The 16821-nt window shown below is 35.1% G+C and overlaps 1 pseudogene; it reads right to left on the bottom strand.

Moving 5' to 3' along the window:
• Positions 1 to 5006: 5006 nt before the first annotated feature.
• Positions 5007 to 15817, bottom strand: LOC127806017 (cysteine-rich receptor-like protein kinase 7; annotated as a pseudogene).
• Between the last annotated feature and the right edge of the window lie 1004 nt (positions 15818 to 16821).

Genomic DNA, 16821 nt, shown 5'->3' with positions numbered 1-16821 from the left:
AAAAGCTATAGAGTGATAAAAGTTGGGATAAATACTATTGTACAGCTTTTATCACTCTCAGTGTTTGACTTAACTATTAGAGTATTTTCGCGGGAATTCTCCCATGCGCTCTGGCAATTTTCTTCCTTACAAACTCAAGTGACTTGATAACGATATTTTTCAGCAACTAAATTCATTATTGTATCTTGACAATAACATTACTAACGATAAATTATTCAAAATATCCATCAAATGTAGAGATTGAGTGATTGAAATCATCATTTGAAGCAAAATGGTGTCATTTCACCCTACATGAATGATAATTTGATCACTTCACCCCGTATTAGACCTTCCTTCTAAACAAGTTATGGATTCCTTATATTTATTCTAATTCTCAAATATAATAAGGTAATTTATAACTTTTTTAAAGGAGGTATTCTTGACATTAAAAGTCTTCTTAACTTTTTTTAAAAGTGTTCAAATTTTAGTTCAAAATTGATGGGACCACGGTCCAATCCTCGGTCTTGACATTAGGGAGGATCAGTTTTCGCTCTAGCCTATTCTAGCACCGATCCAAAATTGAAAATTGGCCAAGGACTATTAAATATTAATAATAATTAAAATAAATACAACAAGTATGTACAATACATAAATACAACAGTAATTTATATTATATGCATGTATGTATTTATAATTGCTTGGAACATATATATAATATACATCTTTTAAAATTTTATATTAAAAATAAAAATAAAATAAAGAGTTTGAACTAGTTAAAATCGAACATCAATTGGTTCGATCCCAACTCAAATTAATTTGATCTTTAATTTAAATTTTTTGTAAAATCCCATCTGAATGTGTTTCGGTTGTTTATGGAGTGAATGAGGGCCCTACGTTGACATTATTAAATAGCATTGTTCATATTTTCAAACTTCCAATAGATCCTTCATTGCCATGTTAAATAATGAAAAAAGGACTAGCAGCCATGTTAGGGCTGGATTTTCTGGGACACATGATAAGGCTATTAATTTGCGTGCATCTCATCAATTTATAAGAAGAATTTGTATCATTCAATGTTGTATCATCGAAGTCTATCTATATATGCGTTTGCCTTCTTTCCACAGCTCACTCATGCATACGCCTGAAATGATTTGGCAATCATCCATTCATCTTCGCGCTTCTATTGAACAGTTTGTAGCTTCCTTCCATTAGACCGGGCATATAGAAGAAGGTTAGGAACATTAAATAGACATGTTGTACGTTAATTTCCTATAAGCATATTAGAATAAAAATCTTTTTTGCCGGATGCATAGTATCAGTATTATGGTCACTCAAGAGGGGTGAATTGAGTGATTAAAATTTTTCTTAATTTTAATAAATATTATTGATTAATAATTTTATTGAAAAATATATATTTGATAAATATAATAAATTATATTTGAGATTAATAGTAAATGTAATCCACAAAATATAACAAAAATAAATACAATGAGGCACAATAATAAATTATATTTGATTAATGATTTTATGATCAACAATATTAAAATTGATCCAAGACTTTTCTTTTAAGTACAAACGGAGAAATTGGTCTATTCTAAGTTAAAATTGTGTGAAGATAATAAAGATATTTTGCATTCCATTTAATCCCATCTATCCATCCATCTTACATGTCAAAGACCTTATCAAATGAAATATCTCCACTCCCAACAAGACTAGACACCTTCTCCATCCCCCTCCATTCTTCCTTTCTTGATGCATATTCTCAGCCATTTAATTCAAAGCCTCATTTTTTAACAACAAAATAATTAATGGACCAAGAAAGAGAAAAATAAATTTAAGTATAATGAGAAGTATTTAGGTATAATCAAATGATTAATTCTAACACAAAGACCTACTTAAAAGCACCTCCTTAATGTGGACCAAATTAATCAGGGTGTAGACCTATATATCAATAGCAATAGCTATCATTTGGTCACAACAATTGAAAATACTATAATATTCCATGTTAGTTTTGATAAATGGATGATGTTGTTTTGGGCGTTTGAATTTAGATGCTTGATTTGTATCTTATCTCTCCCAAGTGATAGATTACTATCATAAGTCTACTAGATATTATTAGATTAGCTATTACATATTAATCAATACTTAAATTAATTTGTATTGGGACCCATGCTTAGTTTTTCTGCTTGCAATGTACTCCAACTTATGAATTAAGTTGTAATGACCGCTGTATTTCCAAGTCTTCACCACCATTTCCCAGCTTCTTACAAGTCCAAATCAATTTGTCTCTCTATAATATATATATTATAGATATATATATCTATATATATATCTCTATATATATATCCTGACTTGTTTTTGTTCTCTCTTTTTTCTTGTTTTAAGAATCAAGCTAGCTCTATTATATATATATATATAATATATATATATTATAGAGAGATGGCAGTGTTTGGCGAATGAAATGTGTTGTCATAGATGTTGGGAGCAAGAGAGGAATGCTCTAGTACACCTCAAAGCTTCCATAAACTACCCAAATAGTAACTCTTTGCCTTCTTGGGTGGATAATAAATCATCCATTTGTTGTCAATGGGAAGTGGTTGAATGCAACAACACTTCAAGTAGAGTAATTCAACTATCTCTTAATCAAATAAGAGGTTCGAATATAGAAAAGATTGGTATTTCAATATTTCTATGTTTCTTCCCTTAAAGAGATCAAGACTATTGAATTAAGAGATAATGCATTAATTAGTTGGTTGGGCTAATTAAGATTGAAAGTTTGTGAATTCACAAGTCTCTTATATACGTACGATTTTTTTCTTTATAATTTTTCTATCTTGAATTTTAGATGAAAGCATTTATTAATTTTATCTCTTTTGTAAGTTTTGAAAGATAATTTTAGACTAAAACACTTATTAATTTTACTTCTTTTGTAAGTTTTGAAATTTTTTTTGAATTGATAAATCTTGAAATTCTTGATTTGAGTTGGAACTATTTTTAGAAGAAAAAATACTACTTACGCTTAATGATTTACTTCTAAAAGTTAATTTTATTATTTTAGAGGTAAAAATTATGATTCGCTTCTAAAAGTTAATTTTATTATTTTAGAGGTTAAAAACACTATTTGACCCTAATAATTTGTTGCTGGAAGTTACCTTTTGTTACTTTTAGATGCAAAAAGAATGTTACTTGTCCCTGATAATTTGTCTCTAAAAGACAATTTTGTTATAGTGCGCAAAAGAAACAAAGGCATGTTGTCTTTCCCTCCACTTTTGGTAGTTAGTTGAAGAGGAAGAGGAAGATGGAAGAAGGCATCAATGCCATTGAAGAGTTCTAGCCTGCTAGCTGATATATACTCACTCACGAAGCATGTTGATTATTTCCAGGTAGTTGGTTCAAAACAAGAAAGGAAAATGACATTTTCCCCCCCAAAATAGAACAGTGTGAACTTAGGGTGCATGGCGTATCGTCTCTTTATGGATGATGTTACATATATATTATTTTTATGCTTTCTTAATTAGCATTGTTACACTTGAATGGGATCCAATTAAACAGTCAAACCAAATTTTGCTTTAAAGAACCAAACAACCACTCCAATAATGAAGCTCATTTGAACTGAAAATAGACCTCAAAGAAAAAGTCACCAGGAATGCCATTTAGACTCCTGCCGGGAAGCCCATGAGCCAAAATAATCCAAATACCACCCACACTATGATCCATACTTAGGCAGCAGCTCATGTAAGATCATCATGTGTAAAGCCCCAAACCATCGAAGCAATGATCCAACACTGCCGAGACACAAGAACAAAAGAACAAACAACACCAAAACAAAGCAAAAACCAAACTGAGATAGAAGACAAGACACCACCCACCTGTTGGACCAAAGACAACCACAAAAAGAAGCTAAACGTAACATCACAGCACCTCACCTAAAAGTACTAGTTGAAGATGATTTATAAGATCATGCATGGGACCAGGTCATATACCTACCATAATTTTTAGAAAATTGTGCAGATGCCCTCCGTTTTCCCCAAAATTTCAGGAGCATCCCTATACTTTATTTTTTATTGCTATTATACCTTTTACTTCACATAAATCGTGTTCATCAAATAAAATGTGTGCATGTTTAAAGTTTTGACATATTGCATTTGAACCTGAATATCATGACACATATGCATTGAATTCCCATATGGCTTGGTGGACAAGTGGGCTGGTTGGGTTAGTGAAGTGGCATGAGTTCTTTGGTGATCACCTCATCGTTATTCATCGTGAGTTTAGTATAGTAATGCATTTTATAGTTCTTAGTTGTTTAGAAGTTTAAAATTTTTTTTGAGATGTTACTAAGTGGTTATTATCTAATTAGCACTCTCACGTGTCTATAGGTGAACTGTGAATCCAGCTCCTAAAAAAAAAAAAAAGAGATAAGCGAAGAAAATATTATGGCTTCACACAATTTTTTTTTATGGCTTCAAGCCTTTATTTGTTGAACAAAATATTATGAAACTCCTTTTGGGGTGATGTAATGATTGATGTTATTGCTTTTATCTTTTTGTGAATCCACTAATTAGGTTCGATCTTTACCACATCCTTGATTTGGTAGTCTTATTTAGGTATAATATAGTTTCAAGAAATTTATGAAAAATTACTGAAGATTTTATATTTAAAAAAAAATATTCCTAATTTTTCCAACGGATGATATACTACTCCCATATTTAAATTTCAATGGCAATTCCCCATTCCCGGAAAGTGGTGATCTAAATGTATGTATGAATTTATATTTTATTCTCACTGCTAATATGGGAAAATGAAGCAACTGCGCTAACCTCCCTATTTGAATATAGTTAGAAAATGGCAATCCCCATGGGCCATGGCCCATGGCTATCCAAATTGTGGAAATAGGATTATTAGCAATATTTAATGATAAAAATGGCCTTGCTAATGCTTGGTTACTAAGAGGTGTGAGAAGATTTTTTTCTTCTTTTTGGTGTTAAGTTAAAATCTTCAAAAAAGACAATCTAGTTAGTAGCTTTACAAACTACAGATCATGAAGCTCTCAACAAAAGATGAAATACCCAGTTAAGAAGTACAATAAAATCCAACGATAAAAGAAGCAATTTAACATATATATATATATATATCAATAGTTTTTTTTTAGTTTTTTTTCCTGATATATATCCTAGCTAGTAAGATTGAAGAAGAAGTCTCTATCGAGCCACTATTTGAGTAATAGTTGCATTATCAACTGACAAAGTTTCTTGTTGTAGTGGAGACTGTTGCACTTGACCTTCATCTCTTCTCACTGAAAAAGCAGGCCTTTTTGGAGCATTCATGGCTATGGTTTCATTTCTAAGCACTGAAGAGACTTCTGGCATGGAAGGCCTGTCAGCTGGATTTTCTTGAACACATAACAAAGCTATTTGCATGCATCTCATCAGTTTACAAGAAGAATTTGTGTCATCCAATGATGGATCAGTGAACTCCATGCATTTGCCTTCTTTCCACAGCTCATATGCCTAAAATTATATATGTTGACAATCATCTATTTATCTTCACAATTTAGGTAATGAACAAGAAAATCGATTGCGGTGTAACTTACATATTCAAGAAGGTTCAAGTTTTCTTCCAAACCATGGAAACAATTATTTGGCTTCCCGCTTATGATTTGGAGAAATAGAACTCCAAAACTGTAGACATCAGATTTTGTAGAGTATATGCCACGTTGTACATATTCAGGAGGGATATATCCACTGCATTTCGTGAGTAAACACAAAAAAATTAGTACATTAGTTTTTGAGTGAACATAAAAAAGTGTTTGAAATGGTTTATACAATTTTTTTATCAACGATCACTTACTATGTTCCAACAATCCTACTTGTGTTTGCTTCAATGTCTTCTTTCTGAAATATTCTAGCCATTCCGAAGTCTGAAATCTTAGCCTTTATCTCACTATCTAACAAGATGTTACTTGCTTTCAAATCTCGATGGATTATGGTAAATCTTGAATATTCTTGGAGATATAAAAGTCCTTGAACAACTCATTCGATAATTTGAACTCGTTTCTCCCAATTCAACACCAGTCGTCTAATTGGATCTTCATGAAACAGATCAATTAATTTGCTAGCTAATAGTAAATAACTCCAACAAATACTAATGAAGAAAGAACAATAGTTGTGAACAGTTAAAGTGTGTACGTATATATATATTGCTTACCATAGATGTAGTAGTCCAAGCTTTTGTTTGTCATGTACTCATAGATTAGCATTTGTTCGTCTCTTTCAACACAAAACCCAAGAACCCTAACAAGATTTACGTGTTGCAGCCTCGCAGTGAGCATAACCTCATTCTTAAACTCTTCATATCCTTGTTTGGAAGTCTTAGAAAGTCTTTTTACTGCAATTTCTTGTCCATTCTTTAGCTTTGCCTATAAAACAGACACCTTTAATTAGTAATTTTGGCATAAATGCATCTGTAAAACTATCCAAGACACAAATCTTAACCTTGTAAACAGGTCCATATCCACCCTCTCCCAGCTTATTTTCAAATGAAAAATTATCAGTGGCCTCCACAATATCATTGAAATGAAACACGAGCATGCTGGGATCATTGGTATTTCCCTCAGATAGCATCCCAGTTCCAAGTTTGGATTGCGATTCTTTTCTTTTGTACATCGATTCTGAAGCCGAATGACACAATAACGAAATCAAAGGCAGAAAATGAAGGAAGTGTTCTAGCTAGGCTCCCCATGGCTGTAAGAAGATGTTACCTCTCTTTCGAAGATACCATGTTGCAGGAACTAATACAAGAATGGCTATGGCTATTACTGGAACCAATATTTTTAGCAACCTGCGCCTTGTGTTTCCATGATCTTCCCCGTGTTCTCCGGCTGTGAACATTTTTATTGTTCGAGATTGAGGCATAGTTAAGATCATTAAGCAGTTCATATTTGGATCTTATCAGTAACAGCAATTAGGATTAATAATGGCTTCCCCTGCCTTTCTTATAACAGGGGAGCTAGGCCAAGTTCATCTTCAATCTAAGATATAGATAGATTACAGACAGTATATACTGACCTGCTGCTTGAGAAAGCACCCAGTTATGATCATCATTGGCGACGTGCCAGGCATAATAACCCAGGAAATTCTTTTCTCTGGCGTATGAAACCTTAATTTTTACTACCTCAACATCATCAAAGCCAATCCAAGATGATCCAACGCTGCAGTAGTTCACCACATAAGTTGCATCATACTTTGTAACGGCTCCATTGCTCTGAATAAAGTCCTTGATGTCCTTATAGGCCATCTTTCCATCGTTGTCGGCATGATTAATCATCGCCGGCCCCTTAGCCGGTGCGCCGATTTCATTGTTGTTAGGGTTCACAAGCGTCCACGCATAGCCATAGAAAGGCAACCCCAAAACAAGCTTCCTGCTCGGAAATCCGCCATTAATCCACTCATTAACGCCAAAATCTGTGCTTATGTCCATCGCCGGATCGTATAAAGCTGAAGACGCCCCCGTGACATTCGACCATTTCGGCGAACGATAGTCATTTACCCTGAGATGGATCCAGTCCAAGTTGTTCCTCATAGACTCGATCGGAAAGGTTAAATTATTGATATTTGGAGAGAACGGAACTGCCGTTGTTAGAATAAGCTTTGAGGTGTTTGAATTTCTTGGCTCGGCTTCAATGGCGGCTCGCCATTCTTGGAATAGGGTGGCCAGGTTGGCCGATTCAGACGCTGAACTTACATTAGCCCAACAAAAGTCGAGGCCATGAAAGCCGTAGGATCTGGCTGTTCTTATTGAGGAGTCGATGAAAGGTTTCCTATAAGAAGATTGGCTGATCATTGAGGTGAAATCTGAAGAATTAGCTAATCCTCCGCCTATGGATAGAAGTGTCACGATTTGTGGGTTCTTTTGTTTGACAGTGTTGGTAAAGTTGGAAAACTGCTTCTGGTTTTCCGAAGGGATGGAAAGCTGGTATGTGGAAGAGTCGAGGTCTGCGTAGGCACACTTGAGGTGAGTGAAGAGAGCTGAGTTTATGTAGGAAACGGGGAATCCGCTGACGTTATACCAGTAACCAACCTTGATCCATTTCTGTGCACTTGAAGATGGCAAGTAGCAGGGAATTAGGAGGATGAGGAACAGGGTGATAGATGTCAATGCCATTGAAGAGTTCTATCCTGCTAGGTGCTAGCCGATACATTCATATATATATTCACAAATCAAATTTGATTATTTGTGGGTAGTTGTTTAAATAATCAAGAGAGAACTACTTTTAGAGTGTTTCTTCTCATTTATAGGCAATCATAAATATCAAATATCAACAAGCATAGAAGAACACTAATCATAACGTCACCCTATTTTAATAGAGGGCAGGACTCAATCTCTTATGCTATATCATGACTCGAAGATTAGTATGATTATCATGCAAAAAGAACTAAGCCAATAATTGCACAATTAATTAAGATATATGAGAATTACTTGGAACAAGCAATATAATACCTTTTTGTTTTTGGTTACCAATCAAGTCCTCTCTTTTAAAACATTTATTTATGATGAACAATTCATTTTTTTCTCTCCTGAAAGGTCACTAGCCATAGAACGAGTCAATTGAATTAATAATATTATCATATCATTGTCGAAATTATACATGTAGCATATTGCTCTGCATTAGAACGATGGGGACAAAAACTTTATTTTATTTAGCTTTTTTAGTACCATAAGGCTTTTTTATATTAAAGGGCCTTCTTATTCTGATTAATCTCTATATGATCACATTTATGGCTTTCATGCTCCCCATGCTTTTTGGGCTGCAAGAAAATGAAAAACCCATGTCATGTCAGGCCAAAGTTAGCCCACTTTGACTATGTGGCCCACTTCCGTTTACCTACTTCCTTCTTTAGTTGCAGGCCAATTCCCTTACACATGTCATTCTCAAAGTTGTAATGTATTATATCAGAAGTTACAAAATAGACAAATAATTTTATAGATATTTAAAATAATTAAAATTAAATTAAATAAGAAAATGGCAGCCACCGCAACTAAAATGCTGCAAGGTTACACATTGTATCAAAGAAAGTGGTATGTGGCAGTAAACTGGTAAAGCAATCTAATCACAAAACATTCAACTATCTAACCAGAGAAGTAATTAAAATTACTACTACATGAGCATACAAATTCCAGATGAAGAAAAACAACATGCTCAAAGAGTCATTTCTAGAGGCCAAATTACAAATAAGAAGAAAAAAAAATAATTAAAAATTATGCCTCTAATCTTCATGTTCTTCATCAACAACAACATTTGAGTCTTGTTTAGAAAGTCTTATATCATCAATGCTTGACTCCTCCTCCTCATCATCATCTATAATAAAAAATTACATATGTTAATTATTTATCATATAAGAGAAATGTTTAATGTTATGTTAAATCCCAAATATTCTTTACCACACCCCTTGCATTTACACCTTGGTTTGCCATCACTACCAACACCAATTTTCACAAAATAGTTCCACACATCAGAGGTTAAAGTCTTAGGTTTTTTTTATTGTGATTGTGATATGGATTCCTCATTAACATTACTAGGGATTCCTCTCGAAATTTGATCATCACCATCCATTCTAACAAAAGAATCCACACTGTAAACAATTAAAACAATTCATTTTAAATTATGATCAAATTTAAAAGAATCCACACTACAAATAATTAACACAAAATTAACACAATTCATTTAAAAGAATCACACTTGGCGAGGGAATAAAACTTGAACTTACCTTTAGTTAGGCAACAGCCAGGCGACGTGAGAGCAAGGGCGAGCAGCAGCAAGCAGTGAGCGAGAGAGGGCGATGGATGAGATTGAGAGCGAGGGGCGCGGGCGACAGAGGGCGATTGAGAGGCGAGGGCGAGAGTGAGACAAAGGGCGAGCAAGGGCGAGGGCGAGACGAGGGCGAGGGTGAGACAGAGGGCGAGGGCGAGGGTGAGGGCGAGGGCGAGGGCGAGACAGAAGGCGAGAGGCGAGGCTGAGAGCGAGAGGCGCGAGTTGTTTGGGAGCGGATTGTTTGGGGGGGGGGGTGTGGCCGATTAGCGGGCTAGGCCAAATCGGCCCGGCCTTAAATGGGCCAGCAAAATGATAACCCTAGCCCGGTGCCAGGCTGAGCCCCAACTGTCCAGCCTGTTGGGCCAAGCCCATTTTGCCATCTCTATGTTAGGCAAACAAAATTAAATTGATCAAAGCAAAATTAAACAAAAAATCATAACAAAAAGTCATACAAAAAATATATATACACGCATCGACAATAGTAATTATTAATGAATTCTTTCGTTTATTGTGCATTCCTCGCTATTAAAATTATACTTAGGGAGAAGGTGTAAAGAATAGATTACACACATTACACAGAAAATAAGAAAAAAATAATACAAATTCTATCATGATTAGAATTTTCTGTATACATCTATAGAGTATTGGACGTCTATTTATAAATCTAAAATCATCTATAGATGTATACCAAAAATTCTATCATAATTAGAAGATGATTCATAAAAATATTCCTCTAGATGTGATAAATACCACTTAAAATTGAATTTGATAACATCTTAATTGTAATCAAATTCGAAGTCATAGTCACTATCAAATTATGAATCTCAATTCTAGTCAAATTTGAATTTTAGATTATAATTGTAACAAACTCTACCTTGACACGAAATTCAAATATGAAATTATCTAAAATTATTTCTTCCAACAAAATCACGAAGAGTAAATCTCCTGATAAATACCAACCAAAACTATATCACTGGAAATATTATTCAAATCTACACAAAATTTACTGCAATGGATATCTTCGGTCGCACTTAAAGTATAGGCAACTTAATGACTCAATATTCACTAATATAAATCCCCTTTGATGACCCCATTTTCATTTAAATTTGTTCATTCAAAATTGCATGCATCTTAACTTGTTATAGTGAGAATTAAATATTCTAATCCAATAATAGAATATCATATTTCAAGATAACCAATATGAAGATAAGAGTAACGAGCTTAATTTGATCCATGTTTGTGGGCTTGAAGGATATGGTAATTTCGAGGGAGTTAGGAGGATGAGGAAGAGGGTGATGGAAGAAGAAGGGAGCAATGCTAGCCAATCGATATATTCGGAAAGCATATTTGATTATTTACATGTGGTTCGCTCAAAGAAAGAAAAATGATGGTCGAGTAAAGTAAGACATTAAGTAAAGAAGACAAGACCCAATTAAGCATGGGCCTGGGAGAACCAAAAACTAGTCCATTGGAGACATCATATTTTGAGAAATTTGATAAGTTGAGTGTCCAACACAACAATGAATAAATATCAACATAAAATGCATAATATACAGATTATCTACTCACAATGTCAGTTTGAATATATAGTCAACTGCATCCCACCTGGGACATTAATTACCCGAACAATAAATATAAACAAATTAAGTATGTTAGAAAAATCTAAAATTTAAAATAATGCTAACTAGTAATTTGTCAAATTTCGAATTAGTTTGAATTTCCCCTTGGTTAATAATTTTCACATATTTAAACTAAAACAAATCTCTTTTTTTTTTTTTAACGTAATATGATTAAACTGAAAAATTTTAATTGGGTTTAATTGGTCAAATTGGATTCTGTTCAAGCAAAAATTCAAATTGGTAAATTGGGCTCAATCTCGTAAGGCCCAAATCTTCTTTTATACAATTTATTTGCAATACATGTATTGGGCCTGTAAGACCAAGGCCTTTTTTATTTCAAGTTCAAGAGTGTTGTTGGGTACAGAAATCAAGTGCTCAACAATGGTTGTCTTTCCAATTGCTCACTGATTGCTTCATTTTGTGATTAGAATGAATGGGCAATCAGAATTTGGTTATTTGAATTGTATTGCTTCTTTGGTACATCAATTTTGTGAAGCAGGGCTTCATCTCTCTCTCTCTCTCTCTCTCTCTCTGGGGCTCTGGGTCATGCTCATGCATGCAATTGCAAATTGCAACTGGGGCTTCAGTTCGTAGGATGGAATTTCTTTCAAAAAGAGAGGTGCGTTACGGTTTGGGTTTAGTCTTTTTCTTGATCTCAATTAATATTAAGATTCTATTTCAAGTTTGATTAGAGCCCCTTCTGAACTCCTAGTTTCAGTTTTTTGAATTCCTGTTTCGCCTTGTTAGTTTCTATTATCAAGCTTATTGTGGGAATTGCTAAAAGAAGAAGAGAAGGAACAGACAAAGGCTTACCCACAATGAAATCATCCGAAGCTCGTCCATGGCGGAAAGGTTGTCTCCCTGCTTCTTGCTCATCGCCTTGGAATTGGAATAGCAGAGAGAGATAGTAGAGTGGTGGAGATCTTGGCGATAGAAAGAAGGATTCAACCACGTAAGTGATGAGAAGTTATATTGCCCCATCATCCCAAATTAATCACTTGCTACTCGTAATTACATCTCTAATCAAGAAAAGTGGTGATCTAAATGTATGTATGAATTTATATTTTATTCTCACTGCTAATATGGAAAAATGAAGCAACTGCGCTAACCTCCCTATTTGAATATAGTTAGAAAATGGCAATCCCCATGGGCCATAGCTGGATGAATATGTTACCTGTGTCTCTATGTACAAGAATGGCTATGCAAATTGTGGAAATAGGATTATTAGCAATATTTAATGATAAAAATGGCCTTGCTAATGCTTGGTTACTAAGAGGTGTGAGAAGATTTTTTTCTTCTTTTTGGCGTTTAAGTTAAAATCTTGAAAAAAGACAATCTAGTTAGTAGCTTTACAAATTACAGATCATGAACCTTTCAACAAAAGATAAAACACCCAGTTAAGAAGTACAATAAAGTCTAATGATCAAAGAAGCAATTCAGCATATATATATATATATATCTATCAAAAGTTTTTTTAATTTTTTTTCCAGACATATATCCTAGTTAGTAAGATTGAAAAAAAAGTCTCTATCGAGCCATTATTTGAGAAATAGCTGCACTATCAACTGACCAAATTTGTTGTTGTAGTGGAGATTGTTGCACTTGACCTTCATCTCTTCTCACTGAAAAAGCAGGCCTTTTCGGAGCATTCATGGCTATGGTTTCATTTCTAAGCATTGAAGAGACTTTTGGCATGGAAGGCCTATCGGCTGGATTTTCTTGAACACATAGCAAAGCTATTTGCATGCATCTCATCAGTTTACAAGAAGAATTTGTATCATCCAATGATGGATCAGTGAACTCCATGCATTTGCCTTCTTTTCACAGCTCATATGCCTAAAATTATGTTGACAATCATCTATTCATCTTCACAATTCAGAAAATGAAAAAGAAAATTGATTGCGGCCTAACTTACATATTCAAGAAGGTTCAAGTTTTCTTCCAAGCCATGGGAACAATTATTTGGCTTTCCGCTTATGATTTGGAGAAGTAAAACTCCAAAACTATAAACATCTAATTTTGGAGAGTATATGCCGCATTGTGCATATTCAAGAGAAATATATCCACTGTATTTCGTGAATAAACACAAAAAAAAATTAGTACATTAGTTTTTTAGTGAACATAAAAAAGTGTTTGAAATGGTTTATATAAATTTTTTATCAACGATATCACTTACTATGTTCCAATAATCCTATTTGTGTTTGCTTCAATGTCCTCTTTCTAGAATATTTTAGTCATTCCAAAGTCTGAAATCTTAGCCTTCATTGCACTATCCAACAAGATGTTGCTCGCTTTCAAATCTCGATGAATTATGGTAAATCTTGAATATTCTTGGAGATATAAAAGTCCTTAAACAATTCCTTCGATAATTTGAACACGTTTCTCCCAATTCAACAACAATCGTCTAATTGGATCTTTTTGAAATAGATCAATTAATTTGCTGGGATCATTGAAATGAAACACGAGCATGCTGGGATCATTGGTATTTCCCTCAGATAGCATCCTAGTTCCAAGTTTGGATTGCGATTCTTTTCTTTTGGACATCGATCCTGAAGCCGAATGACACAATAACGAAATCAAAGGCAGAAAATGAAGTGTGCTAGCTAGGCTCCCCATGGCTGTAAGAAGATGTTACCTTTCTTTCGAAGATACCATGTTGCAGGAACTAATACAAGAATGGCTATGGCTATTACTGGAACCAATATTTTTAGCAACCTGCGCCTTGTGTTTCCATGATCTTCCCCGTGTTCTCCGGCTGTGAACATTTTTATTGTTCGAGATTGAGGCATAGTTGTTAGATGAACTAGAGATGGGGAAACTAGCTCAATCCATATTTTTTGTGTTCACCCTTTTTGAGCTGTTACAATCTGAATTTATAGACTACACAACAACTCTTGACATACCTATCATTAACTCATCAAATACATGAACTTAGATAATGAATGAACATGAAACTAGGTGAATGAATCAAGTAATTAATGTAAGACTCTTCCATTCTTCAAGTCCATTGTATCTACTGCACATTATCAGTAACAATAGTTAAGATCATTAAGCAGTTCATATTTAGATCTTATCAGTAACAGCAATTAGGATTAATAATGGCTTCCCCTGCCTTTCTTATAACAGGGGAGCTAGGCCAAGTTCATCTTCAATCTAAGATATAGATAGTTACAGACAGTATATACTAACCTGCTGCTTGAGAAAGCACCCAGTTATGATCATCATTGGCGACATGCCAGGCATAATAACCCAGCAAATTCTTTTCTCTGGCGTATGAAACCTTAATCTTTACTACCTCAACATCATCAAAGCCAATCCAAGATGATCCAACGCTGCAGTAGTTCACCACATAAGTTGCATCATACTTTGTAACGGCTCCATTGCTCTGAATAAAGTCCTTGATGTCCTTATAGGCCATCTTTCCATCGTTGTCGGCATGATTAATCTTGGCCGGCCCCTTAGCCAGTGCGCCGATTTCATTGTTGTTAGGGTTCACAAGCGTCCACGCATAGCCATAGAAAGGCAACCCCAAAACAAGCTTCCTGCTCGGAAATCCGCCATTAATCCACTCATTAACGCCAAAATCTGTGCTTATATTATTCATCGCTGGATCGTATAAAGCTGCAGACGCCCCCGTGACATTCCACCATTTCGGCGAACGATAGTCATTTACCCTGGCATGGATCCAGTCCAAGTTGTTCCTCATAGACTCGATCGGAAAGGTTGAATTATTGATATATGGAGAGAACGGAACTGCCGTTGCTAGAATAAGCTTTGAGGTGTTTGAATTTCTTGGCTCGGCTTCAATGGCGGCTCGCCATTCTTGGAAGAGGGTGGCCAGGTTGGCCGATTCAGACGCTGAACTTATATTAGCCCAACAAAAGTCGAGGCCATGAAAGCCGTAGGATCTGGCTGTTCTTATCGAGGAGTCGATGAAAGGTTTCCTATAAGAAGATTGGCTGACCATTGAGGTGAAATCTGAAGAATTAGCTAATCCCCCGCCAATGGATAGAAGTGTCACGATTTGTGGGTTCTTTTGTTTGACAGTGTTGGTAAAGTTGGAAAACTGCTTATGGTTTTCCGAAGGGATGGAAAGCTGGTATGTGGAAGAGTCGAGGTCTGCGTAGGCACACATGAGGTGAGTGAAGAGAGCTGAGTTTATGTCGGAAAGGGGGAATCCGCTGACGTTATACCAGTAACCAACCTTGATCCATTTCTGTGCACTTGAAGATGGTAAGTTGCAGGGAATTAGGAGGATGAGGAACAGGGTGATAGAAGTCAATGCCATTGAAGAGTTCTATCCAGCTAGCCGGCGAAGCCAAGAGTGACGGAGCGAGAGAGGCAAGCAGGGCAGCGAGCGAAAGCGAGAGAGGGAGAAGTGCAGGGGCGAAGCTATGTTTGCAGAGGGGGAGGGGGTGGGTGGGCAGTGGGCCCTTACAAAGAGGAAAATATATTAATCTGATTAATAATTTATCTCCCCCAGTATTTTTTTTTCACCTACCTATTGTATTTTCTGTTTGTTTCTTTCTCGTGTATGTATATATATATATATATGTAATATAAATACCTTATGCCACATTAAGACACATAAATAACACAGACTGGTAGTCAAATTGTTTGTTTTATAGTGTCGGTGAGAACTCGCATGCACGAGACCTTTACTCGATTTTCAACATCGCATTCAAAGGGACCAAATAGGTCAGAAAAGTTTTTTTTTTTTAATTACTCATCATCACTTGCGCCCCACCGAATTCGTCCTAGAGTTATTACGAGAGAAGTAAATCAAGAATGTGTTTGGATGATCATAATTTTTTATTTTTTTTGAAGTTGTGTATACTAACACTTACCAAAAATCACTTTTAACAAAATACAAATTTTTACTACTTTTTATAAATTGATCTCTGGCTGACCGTCTCTAACATGACTTTACAAACCTCTCGATCATGAATTTTTTTCCTTTTCTTAGGTGCAAAAATTAAAATCTCTCACTTTAAGGGTCCCACACACATAAGAGGGGTTAATCACAAGACCAAAAAAAAAAAAACTTTGTTGACTTTTGTTCCTTTTGGTCCATTTTGTACGTTTGTGTGATCAATCAAGAAGCGGAAATAACGCAGTGTTTGCTGCCTAAATTTCTAGCTTGACAAGTTGGGATCTGTCCAAAATGGACCACTGGAACCAACCCTACATCACATGTATGGTTCCCAACACTGATTAATTTGGATGCCCTCTCTCTCATCTAGGGATGAAAATGAAACTGTTGTTTTCCTTGAGCCTTCTATGATTTTAGACATCATTTGCTTGTGGGTTTTCGCATTAATGTTTCATATTGAATATTATATTGCTTCAAAACTCCAAAGTGTCTCTCTAGCTTGGCTATGATTGCTTGCATGATTTATCAAGTTTTAAAAA

This window comes from Diospyros lotus, chromosome 7 (assembly GCF_014633365.1).
Source record: "Diospyros lotus cultivar Yz01 chromosome 7, ASM1463336v1, whole genome shotgun sequence".
Classification (NCBI taxonomy): domain Eukaryota; kingdom Viridiplantae; phylum Streptophyta; class Magnoliopsida; order Ericales; family Ebenaceae; genus Diospyros; species Diospyros lotus.
Note: the sequence above shows the minus strand (reverse complement) of the source record. Positions and strands in the feature narration are given on the sequence as shown.